Source organism: Hylobates moloch, unplaced genomic scaffold (assembly GCF_009828535.3).
Source record: "Hylobates moloch isolate HMO894 unplaced genomic scaffold, HMol_V3 SCAFFOLD_6, whole genome shotgun sequence".
Classification (NCBI taxonomy): domain Eukaryota; kingdom Metazoa; phylum Chordata; class Mammalia; order Primates; family Hylobatidae; genus Hylobates; species Hylobates moloch.
In genome coordinates, this window is record NW_026652281.1 from 145,115,007 (window position 1) to 145,139,085 (window position 24,079).

The 24,079-nt window shown below is 43.3% G+C and overlaps 1 protein-coding gene and 1 pseudogene across 6 annotated transcripts in view; one reads left to right on the top strand and one right to left on the bottom strand.

Moving 5' to 3' along the window:
- The window catches only part of TENM2 (teneurin transmembrane protein 2), a 1,386,931-nt gene that overhangs the window by 1,137,664 nt on the left and 225,188 nt on the right, over positions 1-24,079 (top strand). The window lies entirely within an intron of this gene.
- On the bottom strand, positions 20,598-20,712 carry LOC116472090 (small nucleolar RNA SNORA40; annotated as a pseudogene).

Here is a 24,079-nt window from a genome sequence, read left to right on the forward strand (position 1 = left end):
GGTGGGAGGATAGCTTGAGCCCAGGAGGTCGATTCTGCCATGAGCCATGATCATGCCACTGCACTCCAGCCTGGGTGACAGAACAAGACCCTGTCTCAAAAAAAAAAAAAAAAAAAAACAAGAACTGAAGGTGAGGGGGCAATTCCAAAGTCCTTCTCAGGATGCTCAGCCAAGGCAGTGTTTCAGATAGGGATACCTTTCAGCTGTAAGTTATCAAGAACAACTGTAAAAAAAAAAAAAAAAAAAAAAAACTCTAACAGTGGTTTATATTGAGGCTCAATTTCCTGACCTTACTAGCTAGATGTCCAAGGTTGGCAACCCTGGCATCGTTTCTGCTGCTCAGTGATGCCATCCAGGACACTGGTTCTTCCCATCTCCACTTTGCCATTCCCAGCACTTTGGTTTTATTTCCTTGGGTTTCCTGCCTCATTGTCTAAGGATGGCTGATGCAGCTCCAGATATCACATCCACCTTCAAAGCGGGAGATAGAGGAGGAGAAATATTCAAATTCTTTGCCTGTCTTACCAGAAAAAGCCTAAACCATTCCCAGCCCCCAACACACACTACACACACATACACATCCCAGCAAAATTTTACTAACGTCTTATTAATCAGAACTGTGTTACATGTCTATCCCTTGTTTCAAAAGAGTCTAGGAAAGCTTTTCTAGACCTTTTGAAGATGATAAGGGAAATGAGGGTTGGAATTGTCTAATGCCGCCAAAAATCAACAGTGTCTGATTAGAGTACTTGAATATTCAAAAGCCAAGTTTCAGCTGGGCACGGTGGCTCACACCTATAATCCTAGCACTTTGGGAGGCTGAAGCGGGCAGATGACCTGAGGTCAGGAGTTTGAGACCAGCCTGGCCAACATGGTGAAACCCCATCTCTACTAAATATACAAAAATTAGCCAGGCGTGGTGGCACATGCCTGTAATCCCAGCTACCCGGGAGGCTGAGGCAGGAGAATCACCAGAACCCGGGAGACAGAGACTGCAGTGAGCCGAGATCATGCCACTGCACTCCAGCCTGGGTGACAGAGCAAGACTCTGTCTCAACAACAGCAACAACAACAACAAAAGCCAAGTTTCTGCTTTTCTGGAAATAGACGCAACAGCTACTTCTGGGAAATCTCTCTTACATACTTGTCCAGGGTGGCACTCTGAAAGAGAGTGTATTAGTTTGCAAGGGCTGCCGTCTCAAGGGACCACACACTGAGGGGCTTACAACACAAGCTTATTGTCTTCTATGGTTCTGGAGGCTGGAAGTCCAGCATTGCCATGTCAGCAAGTCCATGCTCTCCCTGAAAGCACTAGGAAAGGGTCTGTTCTGGACCTCTCTCTTGGCTTCTAGGAGTCCTTTGGTTTGTGGCAGCACAACTCCAGTCTTACATGGTATTCTCCCTGCCTTTATATCTGTCCCTGCATCCAAGTTTTCCCTATTTATAAGGACACCATTCATATTGGATTAGAGCTCACCCTACTGAGCTCATCTTAACTTGATTATCTGCAAAGACCTGATTTCCAAATAAGGTCACATTCACAGCTATTGGAGGTTAGAACTTCAACATTTGTGACGGAGGGGGGCAATTCTGCTTACCCATAATACAAGATTTTTCTAAATCCTTCTTTATATCTTAATAGTAATGGCGACGGTTAATATTTTTGAGCATTTACTACATGCTAAGCAGTTCACATAGATTTTTCTCATTTAATTCTTACTACCACTACATGGGATAGGTGCTATTATCATTTCTATCTTACAGAACAGGAAATGGAGGCACAAAAATATTAGATGACCTTCTCCAAATTATGTAATTAGTAAGTAATAGGGCCAGGTCTCAGCCCCAAGTGCACTGGCCTCTTAGTCCTTGCATTTAATTATCATCTAGACTCTCTTAATCACAGCTATCTTCATCTCTGGTATAATAGGTTTCCTGCTCATCAATGCCAAATAAGGGTAGACAAGTTGATTTCCTTAAAGCTTAAAAAAAAATTTTCCACAAAGGCTTTCCTTGCTGCCTTAGAAACGCAAATAAAACACTTCATTCTGCACTAGGCATAATGGTTTCCTCTTATTCAAATGCAGGGCCATCTGTGCAAAGTATTTTATTTCATCATTCATTGAAGTTCACTTAAAAGATGAAATCACCCTTAATGGAACAATGAAATGGAAGGATTCCCAAACTGCAGGCAAATGACTTGAAAATGAGAGGCTCTGGTTCCTGCCCGCAACCCCTGCCCAGGGTCCCATGAGTGACAGTGGTTCTGTTCTGACAGCCCCAGGGATGAAGAAGGGCTCTTGGGGAGCATAATGGCGCCATTTCCAGCCAAGCAGTTCATGAGGCTGAAGTGCTGTTTCCACACTGTCCTCTGGCCTGGATCAGCCGCTGGGAGCCTAGCATTAATCTCTGTAGACTGGTGAAGCTTCAACTGCTTTGCAGGCATTGCTTTGGCTAAACAAGCCTGTAACTGATTCCTCTTGCTATAAACCAGCCTAAGTAGCCTCTTACCATCAGCCAGTACGCTGCTACCATCCTCCTTCTATAGCAGGACCACAGATGGAAAGGAAAGCTGCTTCCTCTCAAGTAAAGGACCGAAGACTGAGGGAAATTTTGCTTTTTGTAGGCAATAGCACAGTTTCCCCCTTTCCTCCTGACTGGAGACAGACAGTGCAGGAAATGGTGGGGAAAAGCAAATCATGCTTTATGTTTGAGAGGCACCTCATGATTCTGTGGTGGACAGCAGGCATTATTAGCTGCATTTTACAATGGCAGAAACAGGCCCAGGTAGGGGAAAGAACTTGTCCATGACACAAGGCTAGCAAATAGCAGGTCTAGAGCCAGTAGCCAGGTAGTCAGACTCCAAACAATATGCTCTTTCCACAGTGACATTCGGCGCTGCAGCAGAGAACGAGAATAAAGTGCTTCTGAGTTTAACTGACAGAAGCTTCTAGAATCGGAAAGAGAGAGAATGCCACAAAGAAGACTAAGGCACTTATTCCATGTGCTGCGCCTCAAGGAGAAGTCTGTTTAGTTTGGGAGACCAGAGTGCCTCAAATGGCGTCTCCCCAGTGGCTTTCTTGAGTTTGGGATTTGTCCACTTCATGATTGCTTCTTTTCTGTGGTGGGTGTTTCCCATTCCTTCTCTGAGTCAGCAAACAGCCATGAGGAAAAGTTTCCTCCTGTTTTTCTCATCCTCATTCCTGAGGATAAAAAAAAAACCTCTCCTTTACATCAGAAGAGAAGGCAGAATGATAGCAGCTAACACGTGGTGAGCATTAATGATGCTTCAAGTTGAGGGCTTTCCTTGAATCCCTTGTTTAATTCTCTCCATAAGAAGAATTGTCCCCATTTGGTAGGTGGGAAAACCAAGTCTTAGAAAGTTTCAGTAACTTGCCCAAGGTTGCACCGCTGGGGAGAAGCGGCACAAACTCAAAATCAAGAGGCCTATATTCCCCTCCTTCTGCACTGTTAACTTGAGCTGCAACCAGGGACAAGCATGCACCTTTCCAGAGCCTTGGTTCCTCCATCATAACATTTATGCAACACTCACTCTATGCTGGTCACTAGGCTTTCCCTTCATCGACACATTTAACCCTCAAAACAACCCTATGGGATTGTACTGTTTTTATCTCCATTTCACAGATGAGGACACTAAGGCTTAGGGATGTTAAGTAGCTTGTCCAGGGTTGTACAGATAGGAGCTGCCCTAACAAAACACCCGTGCACTGAACCATAATGCTCCCTCACCTCCCATGGGGAGTCCCCAATGCCCTTCAACTCTGTCTTACTATCATTCCATTATTTTATCTGACAAACAGTATAGATTTTTTCTTCCCCAAAGCAACAGCTTCATAGTGAGTTCCTGCAACATTTCAAGGAGCATTCATTATCTTCATTTTATTCCCATTTTACAAATGCAGAAACTGAGGCATAAATCAAATAACTTGCTAAGAGTAAAACAATTAGTGAAGAGCAAGAGTGGCTTCAAAGTCAGACCTGCTGAATTCCAACACCCATGTAAACATAGATTCTGTGGAGCTGGCACTCAGAAACCATATTTACTGCCTCTTGGCCTTGACCTCGCATGAGCGGTGAAATCATAATCCCCAAGCATCTTCTCAGTGGGAGGTGAAGGAGGCAGCTTGCTTGGTTGCTAACAGCAAAACCTCTGGAATCGGACAGAATGGCGCTGGAATCCCCACTCTTCCACTTACTGACTGCATGACTCTGAGCAAGTTACTTCACCTCTCTGAAATAGTTTTGTTATCTATAAAATGGTAATAATAAATGCACCCATCTCCAAGAGTCGTTGCAAAGATATATTAGATGTTGTATGCACAGCTTTTTGCAAAGTGCTTGGTACAAAATGCTCAATGATTGTTAGAAGAGATTAGAGTTGACCTCATAGGATCGCCACACTGAGCCAGCCAGGATGGGACTCAACCCTGCAATGGGCTTCATCTCCTAGCAGGCACCCTGCTCTGGTCCTTATGATCTGCACTGACCAGTTACCAGCTTCTTTTGCCCCTCAAGATTTCTTCACTTCCTTTGTACTGAGTCAGCAAGAGGGACCACTCCTCATTTCACTAAAGAAAAAGGAAGTACAGACAATTGATGATTGATGTTAGAAGCAAGGGACAGGGGTGGAAAGCATGTGGGCTTCAGATCTGTTCAGACCCAGGTTTGAATTTGGATATCACTTAAACCTCCCTGAGTTTCAGAGTATCATTTTAGAGCAGCAGCATGAGGATAATAATGCTCACTTTTGCAGAGTTATTAAAAGAATAAACAAGAGGAAAATCATAAAGTGCTGTGACAAGTAATAAGACAATGGCTATTATTTTTAGATTGGCCAACTCTTTCACATGGAGCTCTTCATGGCAGACCATTGAGAACTGACCTGAGTTCCACAAATGTCCTTTGCTCACTTTATTTGGCACTGTTTGTGTGGTGAACTTTCCCCACTCTGGCTGTGGCTGGTCAGTCTCTTACAGTGTGTGGCTAGCAGATCACCTGTGAATAGCATCTGTGACTATTTAATTTGTACCGGGGAAAGAAAGAAGTATTGCAAGGAAAGCAGGATGCCCCGTTGGGATGCTCAAGGCCCATTTTCTTGCACTTAGCCTAGAATTTGCATCTCTTGGTCATTGTGGGTCACCTTCCTGAGAGTAAAGGGGCTTCATTGGCTCAATAATTATACCAATTGTTTTTTTCAATTGTGGCTATTTGAGAAAGAGGTTTCATATGTCAAGAGTACGAAACAGAGACTGGCTTCGTAGGTCTTTATGCCATTTTTGCCCCTCATCGTTGATGTCAGATGACTCTTCAGGCCACCTTCTCCTGTCACTTTCTTCTTGACATAATAGCTTTCTTCTGTTCCATCCCCATCTTCCCATCTGCTCTTTCTCATAGCTCCCTCTTCTATACCTCATACTTTCCGGCCTCTGCACTTCCACTGTTGGGCAACAGAAGAGCTGTCTTTGTTTAAGCTTAAACTTTATCTTCTGGCAAAATGGAGAAATTAACTGCCTATCAGCATCTTGGAATTGGTTGTGGGGTTCATAGGTTCATACATGTTAATTGTTTTAAAAATTCTCCTTACTATAGCAATGCAAGAATCACTAATCTTTCTCTCTTTCCCTTTCTCCCTATTCCTCTTCTCCTCTCCACATTAAGTCTGATTTTTTTCTCTCTCTGAATTTATCCAGCTTACATAATTTGCCTTTTCATTTTGTGAATGGAGATAATTTGTGAATAGAAATTACTTCCAAATGTTTCAAAAATATTTTCTAAGCATTTGCTTTAACATGGTGTTGTAAGCTCTTTTTTATTTCTTTCTTTTTTTTCATAAGGAAATAAGTATTTCCAGGGAAATGAGCTTTAGGGGGAGAAAAGGATTGGATTTCACTCTCTTCTTGGGTCTCTTTTGTTGATGACAATTTTGAGCTGAAGTAACTGCAGATATTGACTTGTCGACCACCTGGGGTGGAGGAGGACAGTTTTATTGAGACTCCTGCCCAGGAAGTCCCAGGAAGGAATAGGATAGGAGGGAGGAGAGGGGAGAGGGTAAATGAATTCAGAAAATAGAGCTAGCCTGGAAACTGATGACTTTTTAGATGAGAGATTCCCTATATCAGTATTAAGATGCATTCTTACATTTGGGTTGATTCTGGGGTGCCTCCTAAGGACAGACTTTGTCGTTTATTCATTAATTCAGCAAGCATTCACTAAAAACTTCCTTCTCTCTAAGACCTTAGTGATGCAGAAATGGGTGACTGAGGTCCCTGTCCCCAAGGAGATCTCCATCACACACACAGAGAGAATAGATGTGCAAACTATCACTTATAACACAAGACCAAGGAGACCACACCTGTGCTAGCATGGAAGTAAGCACGCAGAGAAGAAAAGGAGTCGTTTGTCTGTTGGTATCAGAGAGTACTTTAGAGGGGAGGTGGCATTTGATATGTAGCTAGAAGGGTGCATAGGATTTTGGCAGAAGGGAAAGAGGGGACAAATACCTTTCAGGAATAAGAACACCATGTGCAGTGATTAAAGCCTGGGAAATCATGGTGAGTAGAATGCCAAGTATCATTAACACTGGAGCAAAAAGTATACAGGGATCTAGGGTATTGATGGAGAAGGTATTGGGGAGAAGGGCAGCATGACAACAAGCCTTTCATGCCATAAGAATGTGTTTTTGGATTTGATTCTTAAGCAATGCAAAGCCCGCCAACAATTCTGAGTAGAAGAGGGCATGGAGCCGTCTGGCAGCCCTGTGCAGAATGAAGTGATGGGGTGAAAACTAGATGACAGCCAAGGAGGCCATTCCAAAGCCCAGAAAGAGGAGACTATGAATAAAACAAGAACAATGTCAGGGCAGGCAGAGAGGAGAGGGGACATGAGGGAGACATCATAGAGGTTGAATGTCCTGGTTTGATCATTGACTGAATCTGGTGGGAGGGGAAAGGAGACATCAGGCATAATTCAGTCCATCGATCAGCCTTTTGCTCAATACTGGACAGAGTAACCTGGAGCCAGCCCCTGGGAAAAAGGGGTAGAGGGTAAAAGAAAGTTTCCTATTCCCATAATGTACAATGAATAATCGTTGCAATTTCAGTGGATGTCAGCTGGGCTAGATGATGCTGGAGTTTCTGGGACAAAAGATGCACTTCCTAAGTTATTTTCATGCATGTAATGAAAAAAGTAGAAGACAGCAGAATTGGGTTTAATAAACTTTCCTATTTTTATTTGCCACTGAATGATGTTTTAAGGACAATAAGTCCTTAGAGGAAAGAAAAGGCTTTAAAAGCACCCACTTCTTCTCTTCCATTGAAGTGATGTGTTTCACCTATGTGATGACTTAATTGCCTAAGAGCGAGGAACAGTGGAGCTACAGATAACCTTAGTTGGGCTTTAGAGCAGGGAATGGATTTCTACCTATATGGCAATTATATATCATGTTCTCTGAGGGTTAGGATCCACACTGGGCTTCAGAATTGTGCTTAGAGGGGCCAGGGTTTAGATTGTTAGGATTTACAATCAGCATCAGATTGGGAAGAGAATGTCGAGGATGTAGGTCAATATCAGTCAAGTTCATTTAGACCTCCCCCGACCCAAATATATGCTCGCCACTTTGCTACAAAAGACAAGGTTAGGGGCCACAAGGTGACACCCGAGTATTCTTTAGTGGATGTTTGGAGTTTGCCCATTCTCCAGAGATAAGTAAGAAGGATTCTCCAAAACCCGGACCCTTAGACCTCAAGTGAAGGTCTTGGAATAGATAGTACCCACATTCCTGCTGTCCTTTGCTTCCTGTGGAAGTTAATTTTGTGCTTGTTTAACATTTGTAATTGGCCCAACATCCTCCTACAAGGCATTTTTCAGTCATTCTATGTTTGACTTTACCTGGTTGTGACTGTTTCCTGTTTTGGGTTTTTGACGTCGTCATTTTGTCTTGTTTTCATGAGAATATCGTTCCCTGCCCGCTGAGAGCCATTTGATTTTTCAGCAGCTTAGGTAGCAGATCTTGAAGACGGTTGCATCTTCACCTTGGGGAGTGTCTTTCAGTGATTCGTGGTTGGGTAGGGTGGAACCTCCACCCGCCGGCTTCCCAAACGGAAATGTTGGCTTTTCTGAACCTCCAAAGTTGCTAAGATACAGTGTGTCTTTGGACCGCTTCCAGGCTGTTTCCTTCCACACTCACAGCTTTGACGGAATATTTCCTCTGCCTGATATCGTTAGAAAGGTGACATGCCAAACCAAAGTTAGAGCCGTTACAAGACATTTCTTTGAGTGCAGTTTCCTTGGTTCACCCGTTCATCTGCTGTGCTGGAAGAAAAAAGTGAAATCAAAAAAGCTCTATTAAATAGATATGCCAAGGAACGAGGAAAAAAAAGAAAAGTTTCTTCAACTTTTATATGCTCAGAATTGTCTCACAAGCATATTTTTGTTCCTTTCCTCTATTTAAAAATTGATAACCTAGAAAGTCAGGAGCAGGCTAGGAATCGTTTGTGGCACAAAAGTGGCACCTACTGGTAAGCCTTGGCTTAAATGTGAAGTTTAGATTTGTGCTTGACCTTGACCAAAGTTATATCCTCCTGAGAATGCTTCCTAATGATTTTCTATGTCTGGAAGGGCAAACCCTCTTTAGATGTATAAATATTAAAAAGCACTTCTTAGGCATGAGGGCACTGGTTTCAGGGCTACAGAATGACTTTTTCAGCTTATAATTAAAAACATGTACTGGATAACTAACCAGCAGCAGTGTTTGCTTAAAGGAGCAAATGATTTAAAACTGATTGGGTTGCACACCAAAGTGGAGTGACCCATGGTGGCTGTTCTTACCTCTGGTTTCTTGAGGCATCCACCCAGCTCCCCGAGGTTCCTTAAGTCATTGGCACCCACAGCCTTCCTTTCCTTGTGTGTTTGGAGTTTTTGCTTTATCCTGGTATCCACGTTTTGTTTTTCATGTCTTTAGTCTGTATCTGAATGTTTATTCCACGTTTTGGTTTTCATGTCTTTACTCTGTCTCTGAATCTATAGAACTCACACTCAAGAAAAACCATGGCTCCCCCTGTTACAGTGCACACTCAAGTTTCATAAGAGACCCCAACACTGACTGCACTCAGCAGGTCAAACAATCGTTTTCAAAGGACCATAAGATTTTTTGAGAAACAGACTGTCCTACATATTTGAAATCTTTTTTTTCTATTTTAAAGGCAGATTCCACTGAATGCTGCAAAAGTAACAGAAATGATTAGAAACAGAGTTGTGACCTATCCAATTTCAAAAAAGAAAGGGAAGGGGTGAGATCTACCCCCTTCTAAGTGGTAACAGGCGCTTTCTGTTCATCTTCTCATCTAATTGTCTAAACAGTCCTACATCACAAGATACTGTCATCAACTGCATTTTACAGATGGGAACACTGAGACCTAGAGATTATCTAGTGTGATATAACAATTAAGTGGTCATTTTAGGAATCTTTCTCATTTTAAAATCCATATTGTACTCCCGGTGGTATAAATAAAGATGACCTTTGTTTATTCGTTTAGTCATCCATTCATTCCAAATATTCATTAAGCACCATGCATGAGCAGGCACCGTGCTGGGGGCTGGGGATGCAGCGCAGAGAAGAGCAGCCGGGAGCTCCGCTCCTCTGGAGCTTTCTGTCTGGTATCACTCCGAGAGTCTCCACATCCCAATTTGCTCTCTGCTCTGAGGGTCTTTTTTTAACCCCTGGGGGAGAAGTTGACAGATTGTGAACATCAATAGTTATTGAATTGGTTTTGTCCCAAGGCTTCTTAAAAACCGTTTTCAATGAGTGTCAAGCCCTAACTGTCTCCCAAATCCTACTGAAAGAAATCAGAGCAGGTTATGTTTTCATTGTCTAGCCACCCTTGGCCATGAGGCGCTGCATCCCGCTTTTTCTCGGGAGGCCCATTTTTCGCCACAACTCTTCAGCCTTCTACCACTCGGGTTAAGTTTTGCTTTGTGCATTTACAATAAGTGCCTGCCAGGCATGAGTGTTGCAGGATTAGAATAAAATAATGGGGGTGAAGGAAAGCAGATTTTTTGGAAACTGGTAGAAATGCTCCATGAAATGGAGCATTGTACCAAACTCAGCTTAGTTAAACAAATGCATGTATAGTGTTTCTTTTTATTTTCCATCTTAACAGGAGGAGGCAGAGAACAGTGGTTACAGAACAAGTTTAGAATTGTTCCTGATTGTCCAAATGGTTGTTTTACCCCTCTGAGATTGGGGACTCAGGGGCAGCCTTGTCTCTCATGCCTGCCCATTCTGCCCCGCTCGAAGCCGCACTGCAGTGTTCCATGTCCATCTCGCCTGCGCTATCTAGGCAAGGGTGCGTGTGCCATGCTATTAAACATGCCACACCCCACTCCCCTGTCTTTCTCTAAGCAGTGGAAGAAGTTTGCTTGGCCACCACAGCTCTGGTAGGAGGGACTTCGATTAGCCCAACAGCTTTTGCTACTGTCAGCTTGCGGCCTAATAGAGTTGGAAGACAGGGTTCTTTAGAGGCACTGCTTCTGACAAGGAAAGCTTCTGTAATCTTGCCTTTGTTTAGAAATATGAACTTCGAAACCCTGCTGCAGAGAGTGTCGGCAGCCACGCTGATCCGAGGCCTTGGGCAAATTTATTTGAATTGCTTTGAAACTGGATATTCAAAATTCAATAAAAATAAGCCAGCCTGATGGTACAGCTGCAGCATTCCCCCATCCAGCTGGGTAAGCCGTGATGATTTCCAGGCCGCGGACTAGCAAAGCCCGAGTGTGATGGGAAGATGAGCGCCTGAGCTGCCAGAGAACTCTCTCTCTGGCAGCCTGGCCCGCCGACGGCTGCCTGCCAGCTGACTTGCAGAGCAGGGCTGGCTTTGGCACTAAGTGGCTCCTCTCGCTGGCCTGCCCAGGCGGGGATGCGGGGCCTGCCTCAGTCATGGCCAGGGTCCAGGGGGAGGGGATGCCTCAAGGGCAAATGGATGGGGTGTCGGAAAAACAATAAAATCACAACACTCCAGTTGTTTAGAGAGCAGCTGGACTTCCCAAACACTCTGCCACAGATCCAGAGCCATCAGACACGTAGGTGGGTTTAATTAAATTGTATGCAGATGCAAGCAAACATAATTTGCCCTTGAGCACACACTACTGCGTTTGCCTGGAAAGGGGGACATGACATCCCAGAGGGTGCTCTCTCGCCACCTGCCCTGGGAGCTCCCTCTTCATCATTGTTTATGTGGAAAGGCGATTCTGCTAGGGATTTTAAGAGAAGACCATTCTCACTTTCCTCTAAGTCTCAAGCGGTTTGATCTCTCTGCTTTGTGATGGTGAATCACAATTATGCATAAAAACTGTGACGTATCTGTGTAAGATGTATACATATATAGAGAAAGAGATTTATACACATATATATAAATACATATGCATTTATAGATGGATAGAGGGATGAATAGATAGACCGACATATACAGATAGACTCCAAATTCGAGAAGTATGTCTTATTACCCCGAAGCAACCTCAATTTTAATAATTGGGCTCATCATACCCCATGCATGAGTTCAGGCCCTTTTCTTTGTTGGAATTTGTGCATATGTGAACTGTCTTGAGTCAGATTCCAGGAGAAATATATCCATTAGCCTTCCGATTGTCGCACCTATGCCACCTACAGTACCATACCTAAAGAGGGGTAATTGGAGCTGCTGCGTGCAGGGACATTGTGAGCGGCCCACTCCATTGGCCTGCGTTACATATCGCCAGCCACTCAAGGGCCAGCCGTGAAATTTAATTTGGAGTTTTACAGACACGTTCTGAATCCGAAATCTCAATAATAACTTTCCCTTTGCTCAGCCTTTTAACTGTGAAATTCAGTTGGGGAGTTTCGAAGCAGCAGGTAATGTCACAGCACTCCAGAGGGATTTTGCCAGAATTCTACTAAAGTGCTTGCAAGTGTCATTTCCATATTTAACTAATTTCAGTTTTTAATTAGCTCCATGTGAAAAATGAGAGTTCACGCTGAGCTCCTCTGTCAGCACAGACGCTTGTTTCCTTTCTAGGATCTCAGGACAATTAAGAAAAAAATAGTTGATGCTACAGTAAGTGTGATCATGCATAGCTCTCTCAAGCCATAACATTGTTCCCTGACAGTAGGAAAGGGCCACTGCCAGAGCCCACTCGCCAGCCTGGGAAAGAGCAGTTCGGAAAAGGGTTTTACGTGCAGATTTGTGAGTCCTTTGTTCTGAATGATTCCTTAACTGCAGAAAGTATATTCTTGTCCCTAAATTCTCCAAGATGACCTGATATTAGGTTTTGAAAGAATGCTATATGAAATGCAAAGATGATGTTACTCTAGGAAAACAGGTTTCCTCTGTGTTATCTCTGTGCTAAACTCCAGCATCCAGGTGCTTATCAGGTCATTTGATTTGAGATTCGTAAGGTCCTTGTTATACAAAAGTAACTTCTTTATGATTTAAGTTTCAAAATGCAGTACACACATGGAAATTTATGAATCCTACATTCAAAGTGTAAATTTACCACTTGGGACTCACATGCAAATGGAAAACTACATACTCTTCAAAAACAAATGTATTGGGAGGTTCTGTTTTGCATAAACTGAAAAATATTTGATGTGATCAGGTTTCTGAAACAATTTCGAGGAAGCCAAACAAATACAGGCCCTGCATTTCATTTGCATAGCATCCATGCTAATGGCATGATTTGTTTAAAAGAAAAGATTCATTAAAAGTTTTGAGAATGGTTAAAGTGGAAAGGTATTTGACACTTCCCTATAGTAGCAATTCTTGGAAATTGGTTTGGAAAGTAGAATCCTTTTTTTTTTCTTCATATGTGTTAGTGTTGGGTAATTGTTCTCTGTTGACGATAGACATTAATAAATGATGTGATAGCAAGAACACTTGGTATCTCCAACAGGGACTGAAAATTGAAATCCAAGTAGCAAGAACAAGCTTAAGTATTAGGTTTATGTGGCTACATTGGGAAATAGGGTAGGATACAGGTAGGGTTTCCTTCCGTGTTCTCTTGACTACCACGTGTGCTTGGGTTCCAAAGAGCAAACACAACTGTGTGGTTCAGGTATGAGATTAGAGGAGCAGGTGTCCTGTGGGGTTGCCAGAAATGCCGCCACTGAAGATGTGTTGGTATAAGTGGAACACGAAAAGATGGAGGCAAATTCTTGAACATGAAGAGACCACCCACAAGTTGTTTAAACCAAAATAACTGCCACCCGAGCTGCAATGGCTAGCAATAAAGGCTTCATTGGCCAGTGCGTCCTGAGGTTGGAATTCGATCTCTCTGTGTGGGAGAGGGCCTATTTGAGCTCCGAGGACAGAACTCCTGTCTCCCTGGCTATGAAGGGGGCTCACTTGTGATGGGGAACTGGGAAAAACACAACTTCTATTAATAATAAGTTGTCTGTACAACTCTCTGGGGAAGATCATAGTTCGGAGCGCTTCTATTTCTTTGCTCTTCTCAAGGTATGATGTAAGTCAGGTGAGCCTCTTCTTGGCCTCCCAGGAACAGCAGCTCCAGCCACAAGAAGCCTGTCCTTCCCTGAGGAGATTTGACCCACCATTCCTCTGAGAGTTGGGGACCCCTCTCACGGTGCAAATAACAGGCAGAAGCAGTGTCCACCTAAACATTTATCCACTGACGTGGGGATTAGCAATTAGCCCTCTCATGATGGGGATTAGCTTAATAGAACTGTGGGAAGAGCACACACTCTGGAGGGTGAAGTTAGAATGAGCAGCAGAAGAGATGCCGACTTATGGAAGCAGAGAGAAATCCTGAAAGTTATAGTATTTTTAAGGCTTATTATGTGAATTTTGAGCCTGGTAACTAAGAATGGAAACCATGGATTTGTCATCAGAAGCACTTAAATCATACGTGGTAAATTACCCACATAGCTATTAATTTATACAACAAATGTTTCCTGGTACAAGGAAAGAGAACAGGCTCTAGAATACAGGCTGCTGGGTTCACAATCCCAGCTTTTCTACTTACCAGTGACAGGAGCACAGGTATGTTACTTAACCTCACTGCAACTCACTTTCCTCCCTGTAAAATGAATACAATAATAGCACTTATCTCATAGGGGAGGTTATAAAGACTAAACAAGATAATTCTTGAATAGCCCTTAGCACAGTGCTTGGCCAAAGGTAAGCACTAAATAAAATAGATTTTTACTGTGACAGGTTCTCCTTATACCATAGTGAACCAAACAAACCTAGGTTTTCCCCTTCCAGAATACATACCAGCATACACAGATAAAACCAAGGAAAACTAACCACAACCATTCCAGGGTCTATCAGCCTCCCAATTTCTACATGAAATAAGAATATCAAATTAGGAGGAATGGGACCATGTCAGCAAGAATAAGCTAATTAGCTAAAACTACTTATTAAAATGATAATCCCTCCACATGGACTAGGCGCTTGCATGTGCACCTGTCAGAAAATTAGCTACAGACATACACACACACATGTGCATGTGAAATGACACAGAAGCACACTCCCCACACCGTGGAGAGCCAAGGTACCCTCACCCACTGAGACTTGACTCCCGACTGAGGTACTGATCATGGGGCTGTGGGGCAAGGACTCTGAAGGTCGACTCTGAGATCATTGGCACTTCATTAAAGAGTCTGTTCTAAGTGCACAGGGCTTTCCCAGAAGAGGAAATGCAGCTTCCCCCTTACATCCAGACATACTGCCCAGAAGCCCCTAGAATGGCTTTTTGTTTCTCTAATGCTGTCAGATAATTCACACAGGATTTTTCAGGCATCATAGCTTCTGCTAGCAGACTGGAGCACACAAACAAAAAAGTGCTCAGTTCCAAGTCTTGCCTGGAACTGACCTGACCTCAGCCCTGGACTGCCTTTTGTGTGTCCCAAATTTGAGCTCCGTGTTTTTGCCTCTAGCTTTCTGGTGCCATGTTCTGGGCCACGTGAGTGCTCAGGGTTCTTTTTTGAATGCTTGATGCTGAAAACATCGCTCCTCGTGGCCAGAATGAAAGGCGTTGTCTAAAGAAAAGTCAAGTTGAACTGTCTGGTTCCTCTACTTTCGGAAATATAATGGAACCTCAGCTTTGCGTGGCCTTATCTTGCGTTAAAGGTTCTAACAGAGAATACACCTCTATATATGTTTTGTTTACTGTTTTGCTTTTGTTTTTAGCTTTATTGTTTTCCTCTGTGTGGAATGTTCCAGTAGCAACTGTTTGTCCTTCCTGTCTAAGAAGTGTAGCACATAGGTACTATGGCAGATTTATGTGGTAGTAAGAAGACATCCACCTATTGCTTTGTGTAATAAACTTCCTTCCAGAAAGAAGAGAAAAAAATGGCTGTGCCCTAACTGCAGAGCAAGTTTAGTGAGCATTTACGAGAATCAACACCACTGGCACAAATGGAGTTTACAGAGATCTTTGGGTTCCAAGTTTTCTGCCCATTCTAGAGAGGAGCAGACCTTAGAAGGAGGCTATGGTATGCCTTCTACGGAGGGCACTAGCACTCAGCCTGAGAGACAGGGTTGGACCAGCCAGTCAGCCTCTGCAGCCTCTCTCGATATCAAATGTCTCTAAGGAGCTTTGGCAAGAGTGCAATCACAATTTGATCCTAGCTGAAGTTCCTGATAAATCCTCAGGTCCCACCCAGGAATCACTGTGGTTGATAAAAAGAGGAGTCCATATGCTTTACACACGGAGACAGCCAGGCAGTTTTGACACTTTGTGGAAAGTGTAGAGGCTTGATATGGATTCTCTTCTAGGCAGAGACCCATCCCAGCGTGACACAGAGAAGGTGCTCAGGGGCGATTCTAGGCATGGGCAGTGCCTTTCTCCCCAAAGAACTCTACTTCTTCAAGCTTTAAACAAGGTGTGGTGGACACCAAATGAAGAGGAGTCTGCCTGAATCACACCAGTTCCCTTGGTGACAGGTTGCCAAATGTAGGATGCCCAGTTAAATTTGAGTTTCAGAATAATAATGAAAATGCTTTTAATATAAGTATGTCCAAAATATCACGTGGGAAATTCAAATGTAACCAGCTTCCTGAGTTTTTATTTGCTAAGTTTGGCAAGTTTACTTGGTGGATGTGTCTGTATCCAACACCCTTTTTGGGTCCCTAAATCGAGCAGGGTTGATATTATTATCTTACTTTCCTCACTATAGCAACTGTCAAAAAAAAAAAAAGGGGGGGGGGGCGCTTGTGACCTCAGCTGAGCCAGAGTCCTTAACTAGGGTCCCTAAAAGTGAAACTCGGAAAGTGGAGCTCTCTTTTCTCCTGGTATCCCAAGGGCATCGGAATATTACTCTCTGTGCCCATGGTCCTCGCCTCAGGGATAAACACTCTCTTAATTTGGTCAGGCTGCTATAACAAAACGCCAGAGGCTGACTAGCTTTTAAAGAACAGAAACTTATTTCTTGGTTCTGGAGGCTGGGAAGTCCAAGATCAATGCACCTGCAGACTCAGTGAGGGCACACTTTCTGGTTCCTAGATGGCACCTTCTAGCTATGTCCTCACATGGTGGAAGAGACTAGCTAGCTCTTTTATAGGGACACCAACCCCACTCATAACCTAATCACTTCCCAAGGGTTTTACCGCCTAATACCATCACCTTGGTTAGGATCTCAACATACGAATTTTGGGGAGGGATAGACATTCAAGCCATAGCAAAAACCATTGGTCAGCTACTCTTTCACTTTCACAACCTGCCTTCATAGCCTTCAAAAAAAAATTCCTCTTTCCTGCTTAGGGTAGATCAAGCTGAACCCTGAGGATCCTATGCTAGTACATAGCTACCCAGCCCAAACTCCCAAGTTTGGCATTATGGACTAAAGAAAGAGGAATTCACCCTAGGAATGCTTATAGACAGATGTTTACAATCAGATGCCCCAGCCACAATATATCCTTGGTGGATCCTCTGGCTTTGGGCAGCCCTGTGCCTGATAGTGGGGAAGGGGTGGCAATTGCTCTGCCAAACGGTGCACCTGCCTCAGGTCAGTACCTCCACAGTCAGGACTCACCAGAACATAGAGAAGGGAGCCTTCCTGTCATGCCACTTTGAGCCACTGTCTAAAATATCTTCTGTCTGAAAATATCTCTCATCCTTAACTGGCACCATGCCTAAAATTTCCACCTTTAGAGTTTATATCTTTGGCTTAAATCATTAGTCTTCCCTATAATTGCACATCCATTAATGATAGAATGTGTGATGTTGTGGGGAGGATGTGGATGAATTAATGATTAATATCAAGATCCAACAGATTTTTTAAAGTTCCATTGATGTGGCTGATAGTTTGGAAAGCAGAGTTCTGACAGAGTTGGATGGGAGTCCTGGAAACCTCTGATGTGATGGGAAAGCATTCATACAAGAGGCACTGCTGAGTTTGGAGGGGGGGCGCTGAGTCTCTCTGATCATAGGTCACCTGGAGCAGGCAGAATGGACACAGAGCAGGTACTGGATGGAGAGGAGGCATGCTGAGAAAGAATGTCCCTGTTTTACCATGTTACTTTGGCCCAAGTCTGGTTCTGGCTCTTTTTTTTCTTTTCTTTTTTTTTTTTTTCTTCGTATTTCCACCCTGGCTTGAATATCTCTTTTCCATATTGCATCTTCCCAGCTGCTTCTGACACACTACCTGTATGGGCAGAGACTTAGTGCCTAGACCTGGAGGGAGATGTCTGGGCTCTCTCACCTCCTCCACCTTCGTAGAAACAGACAAGAGGAGCTTGTTCCTTCCCTTCATGTTCTCTTTCATTAATTGCCGTCAGCCAAGCCTTGTGCAATACCTGTGGTTCTCAAACTTGAGCATTCATCCGAATCACCTGGAAGGCTCATTAACACACAGATACCTGGACCCCACCCCTGAGTTTCTGATTTGTAGGTCTGGAGTAGGGCCCAATAATTTCCATTTCTAATAAATTCTCAGGGGACGCTGATTCTGCTGGTCTGGGAACTACAGCCCAAAACCATTAGCCTAGACAGTGAGCTTTTTGAGGGTGGGAGTGGCGTCTTCAGAATCATTGTATCCCCAGAGCCTAGCACAACACCAGGCACAGGGTTGAAGGTCAGGAAATGCTTGTTAACGGAGCTCTACGAAGCTACACAAGGCTTTACCCTGTTGCAGCATCAAGGCTAACCGTGTAAATACCCTGAATTTTCAGATATCAGATTAAAAGAAGAAAATACTATTGCCATCTAATGTGATTTTTATGCAGTGGCATCTCCAGAATACATACAGGAGGGGATTAAAGGTGCCAGTCTGGGTGGAAAATGGGAGGTTGGGGGCTCGTCTTAAAGCTCCACTTGCATAGGAAAGACACTGTTTTTACTGAGACTCTATTTGTGGTAACATCAGAGAAGGTTGATGGAAATCATTTAGAATTTTCCTACTCACCTTCCTTTTCCACCCCAACTGCACCCCCAGACCACTGCTTAGTGTCACCACTGATTTCACATATGCATGAGATATGTGTACCAGGTCAGCTGATCTGAGGTTCCTCTGTCAAGCTTCACCGCAAAAGTGCAGCTTCAAGAGTCAGTGCAGTGAGGTGGAAGTGAATGGGATCGGGGATCTGTGCTTTTCATAGAGATGAATGTCCTCTCTGCCAAGGTATTAATCTTTCCAGGTCTCCATAACCTCTTTTGTAAAATGAGTCTGGAGAAGGTGACCACTGAGTTTTTTCCTATATTTCCTAATTTCTGTTATTTTAATTCAAAAGGCAAGCTATCTCAAATTTAGGATGGGCTATTTGCTTGTAACCTAGCCATTTGGAATTTCAGAGAGTTTTCTCCAGACAGACCATATTCCTTCTGGACAGTTCACGCAATAATTGCTCTTTGTCGGGTTCTTAACTGTGTGTCAAGCACTGAGATAAACGTTTGGCATACTTTATTTCATTGAATGTGGCAACCCCCCCTGGGAGGTAGGAAGTTTTATGATTCCCATTTTGCAGATGAGGAAAATGAGGGTCTGGGAGGAAAGAAAGAAAGACAGAGGGAGAGAGGGAGGGAAAACTGAAGGAAAAGAAAGAGGGAGAGAGGGAGGAAGGGAGCAAGGGAGGGAGGGAGGAAGGGAGGAAAGGAGGAAGGGAAGGAGAGAGGGAAGGAGGGAAGGAGGAAGGAAGGGAGGGAGGAAGGTAGGAAAGGAGGAAGGGAAGGAGGGAGGGAAGGAGGGAAGGAGGGAGGGAGGGAGGGAGGAAGGGAAGGAGAAAGGGAGGGAGAGAGGAAGGGAAGGAAGGAGTGAGGGAGGGAGGGAAAGAAAGAAAAAAGCTTTCCAAGAGCCTCACAGCTACTAAAATCCAGGGCTGGGACCTGGACCTGAAGCCAGGTCTGCTGCTTCCAAAGCTACTCTAATCACCATATTCTATTGTTCCTACAAAAGCCTAGTTTACCCACAATGCACCTGAAATGTAGAATCTGGCTTTGGAGAGAAGTAGGCTTTCTTTTTTCTGCCACTTTCACTATAAGAGACAGAAAGCATTGTAATCAAGTGTTCTGAGACAGAGTCCCCAAGTTCAAAGCCCAGCTCTGCCACTACTGGCAGACTAATCTTGGACAAGATACTTAATCTCTCTCTCCCATAGTTTCTTCAGCTATCAAATGAATAGGATAAAAGTATCTACCTCTAGAACTAGTATATTAAGTGACTAATACATTAAGCTGAACCATGTGAAACTGGTGATGATATTCTACCATATTTAATCTCCAAAAAGGGCAATTTCATGTCTAAATATTTAAAGTGCTTATTATAACAGTGCATGGCAAACAGTAAGCACTATATTCATATTAGCTATGATTCTTATTGAAAATTGCCTTGAGAGTTTGCCATATCTGGGGTATAGTAGGGGCTCAATAGTTGCTGGTGAATTTATTGAACGAAGTAGAAACTGGGATGCCTAGGAAACATCTGGAGTAGTCTGGGTTATGAGGACCCTCCAGGGCTGGGAGAAAGGCAGGTAGGGCAGGGGAGGAGGTTAGGACTCTTAGATTTGAACAGCTTTGAGACTCTGTTAGTATTGCCCTGGAATAAGGCAGGAAACCTCAAAGCGAGAAGGACTGATCCCACAGGTCCAGCCACCCTGAAGCAGTTTTTGTCCTCTGGCTTCTAAAGAAGCAAAGAAAAACCCTCAAGGCAGAGGCAGTGGGGAGTTAGGTCTTATGGTTTGCTCGTGTCTTGCTTTTTTTACAGCTAGAAATAATGAGAAAAGGCAGGCAAGGGAGAGCCTCCCTTCCAGCCTTTCCTCAGCCGCTGGTGTTTTTCCTTCCTAGACCACCGTGTGAGAGGAAGGGGAAAATGCAGAAATAATGGTGGATCTTTAGGAACAGAAAGACCAATATTAGAGGTTAGGTGTAACTGAGCAGAGAGTAATATTTACCCAGGTATGGTAGTCATATCACCATATGGCTATGTGTAGCATGTGGACACACTTCTGTATTACAATAGTTATGTTTATTTCAGTGTATCACAAAAATCTTCACACATTAAGTTTTTTATTTCACAGATATTACTTTGGGATGAGGCTAAACTGATTAAAGTTTTTAAAAAATAGATTGCTATTTTTTCTTTCTTTTTTCATAATATTCCTTCTTGCATATATAACAGCTCATGGGTTGCAAAAGAGGATTTATTTTTTCGTACCTGTCTACTATAAGTCTTTGTCCACAAGTCAAACAAAAGCAAACACAAGTGCTAAAAAGGAGATTGATTTTAAAATGTAGTTAAGAAATAGCAATCTAAGTAGAGCTTAGATTTCATGAAAACCATGAACACAGTAAATGATGACTATGGTTAGGGAAGCACTAGAAATGTGGTTAGGATACATCTATGTATTCCTGGCGCTGGCTGTTAGTAGATAGGTGGCAGTGGGCAGGTTATTTAATCTCTCTAAGTCTCAGTTTTCTTATGTGTAAAGTGAGGATACTTGCTACCTCAAAGGTGATTTTTTTTTTAATGATCAGTGAGAAATGTCTTAAAAGCAGGTAATAAGAATTCAGTAGACACCGTTTATGACTATTATCATTATTATTAGCCTGGCACACTCCCAGACCTCAGTTAATTGTAGTTTTTTAGACAGAAGTTTTCAAGCCATTCTTTCATTCAGATAAATATTTCTTAAACACTACTGTGTTCTAAAGCTTATGCTAGCTGTGGGGACAAATTTGAACGAGGGGAAGGAAGACCTACTCTTACCTCTCAATGTGTTCATGGCTCAAAATTTGGAGGGGGAGGCCAGACATGGTAACTGTAATCACGCCTGTAATCCCAGCACTTTGGGAGGCTGAAGTGGGCAGATCACTTGAGGTCAGGAGTTCGAGACCAGCCTGGCCAACATGGTGAAACCCCGTCTCTACTAAAAATACAAAAATTAGCCGGGCATGGTGGCGGGCACCTGTAGTCCCAGCTACTCTGGAGGCCGAGGCAGGAGAATGGCGTGAACCTGGGAGGTGGAGCTTACAGTGAGCCAAGATCGCCCCACTGCACTCCAGCCTGAGCGACAGAACGAGACTCCGTCTCAAATATATATATATATATATATATATACACACACACACACAAATTAATCAAGAGTTGTGGCACGTGCCTGTAATCCCAGCTACTTGGGAGGCTGAGGCAGGAGAATGAATTGCTTGAACTTGGGAGGGTGCAGTGAGCCAAGATGGCGCCACTCCACTCCAGCCTGGGTGAAAGAGTAAGACTCCGTCTAAAAAAAAAAAAAAAAATTGGAGGGGGAATAGGATGATCAATAAATAAGTAATTACCAATGTAAAGCCATAAACTCTGTAAGTGGTGTGGTTATAAAATATCAAGGGAAGGCCAAGTGTGGTGGCTCATACTTGTAATCCCAGGACTTTTCAAGGCTATGATGGAAGGATCACTTGAGCTCAGGAGTTCAAGACTAGCCTAGGCAACATAGTGAGACTCCCGCCCCATCTCTACTAAAAAATTAAAAATAAAAATAATAAAAAATAATAACTTTAACTGACCAGGAATGGTTGATGCACGCCTGTAGTCCCAGCTACTTGGGAGGCTAAGGTGAGAGGATCACTTGAGCCAAGGAGACAGACAGCTGCAGTGAGTTATGACTGCACCACTGCACTCCAACCTGGGTGACAGAGGGAGACCCTATCTCAAAGAAAATAAATAAATAAATAAATAAATAAATAAATAAATAAATAAAATGATAAAATGTCCAGAGAGCATGCAGGAGGAGATCAGCTTAGAAAAATCCTGTCAGCCACAGTGGTCTAGGACCTCCTCTGTGAAATGTGTTCAGTATAATTGAAGAACTGAATTAATTTACATTGAAAAACTGAAATGATATAAAATACTTTCATTCAGCACATTTTTATTGTTTTTACAAGACGATGTTTCACTTTAACTTGAAAATTTAGCATCTGAATTGAGATGTGCTGTTAACTATAAAATATAAACCGGATTTTGAAGACTTCGTGCAAAAAAAAATCTTTTTACTGTCTCATTAAAGATTTTTATGTTGATTTTATGTTGATAATATTTTGGATATATTGAGTAAAAAGCATAGTATTACAATTTTTTTACTCATTAAATGTGGTTAATAGAAAATTTTACATTTCATAAGTGGGCCAGGTGCAGTGGCTCACACCTGTAATCCCAGTACTTTGGGAGCCAAGCAGATCACCTGAGGTCAGGAGTTTGAGACCAGCCTGGCCAACATGGCGAAACCCTGTCTCTACTACAAATACAAAAATTGGCTAGGCATGCATGCCTGTAATCCCAGCTACTCGGGAGGCTGAGGCATGAGAATCCCTTGAACCTGGGAGGCAGAGGTTGCAGTGAACTGAGATAGAGCTGCTGCAATACAGCCTGGGCGACAGAGGGAGACCCTGTCTCAAAAAAAAAAAAAAAAAAAAAAAAGTCATAAGTGGCTTGTGTTTTATTTCTATCGGGCAATGCTGATTAGAGCAGAATGCAAATGACATTCACAGTAGAGAACTCCAGAAGATGTGGACATTTCAGAAGAGACCCAACTTCAGTTACCTTGGACAATTCTTTCTGACGGATCTAGAGCAAAGCTTAAAGGATCTGAGGGCACTGATTCAAAGGCTGTTTCTGGGGCTGCAGAAGAAGAGAAGTGCCTCTGAGGTTTCGTCCTAACTACAGGATCTTGCTAGAGTTGCCAGATTTAGCAAACTTACAAATTAAAACCTGGCAACCCTAGACCTTGGGTATGTTGTAGAACTGCAACAAGCCTTGGTCTCTTCGTCTTTAAAATTGGGATAAAAAAGTAACTGCCTCGTGAGTGTCTTGTAAAGCTTAAATGAATCAAATAAGACCAGTAGGAGATGCATTGAGAAAGTTTCACCTAGAAGAGCTAAGCAATGAAAACAAATTGGGGAACTTTTGAAACGTGCGTATCTTTCTTTAGCTCTGAGCATGCAGGTCAGGGAGAGCTCTCCCAGGCCAGTGTTAAGGGAGACACCAGCCCCTACCTGGGAGGTGTATTAGGTTAGGGCTGGCTTGGGGACTTCCATAGAGTTAGGATCCGGCATGGGAGCATAAGCCATAAGGAGGAGGGGGACACATCATGACCATGTCGAATGTCACTCTGCTGTCATTGCAATGCCTTGTATAAGCCAGAAATGCCACAACAGTCTGCAGTGCTGCTGCCGATTGACAGAATCGTGTGCCTTTAGCACCAAAGAAATGTGTGTGACTTGAGTGTCACATAAAACCCTTAAAATTAGCTCTCTTGGGATGGGCGTGGTGGCTCACGCCTGTAATCCCAGCACTTTGGGAGGCCGAGGCAGGCGGATCACTTGAGGTCAGGAGTTTGAGACCAGCCTGGCCAACATGGTGAAACCCCATCTCTACTAAAAATACAAAAATTAGCTGGGCATGGTGGTGGGTGCCTGTAAGCCCAGCTACTCGGGAGGCTGAGGCTAGATAATCACTTGAACACAGGGGGCGGAGGTTGCAATGAGCCGAGATCGCACCATTGCACTCCAGCCTGAGCAACAAGGGTGAAACTCCGTCAAACAAACAAACAAACAAACAAACAAAAAATATATATATATAAAG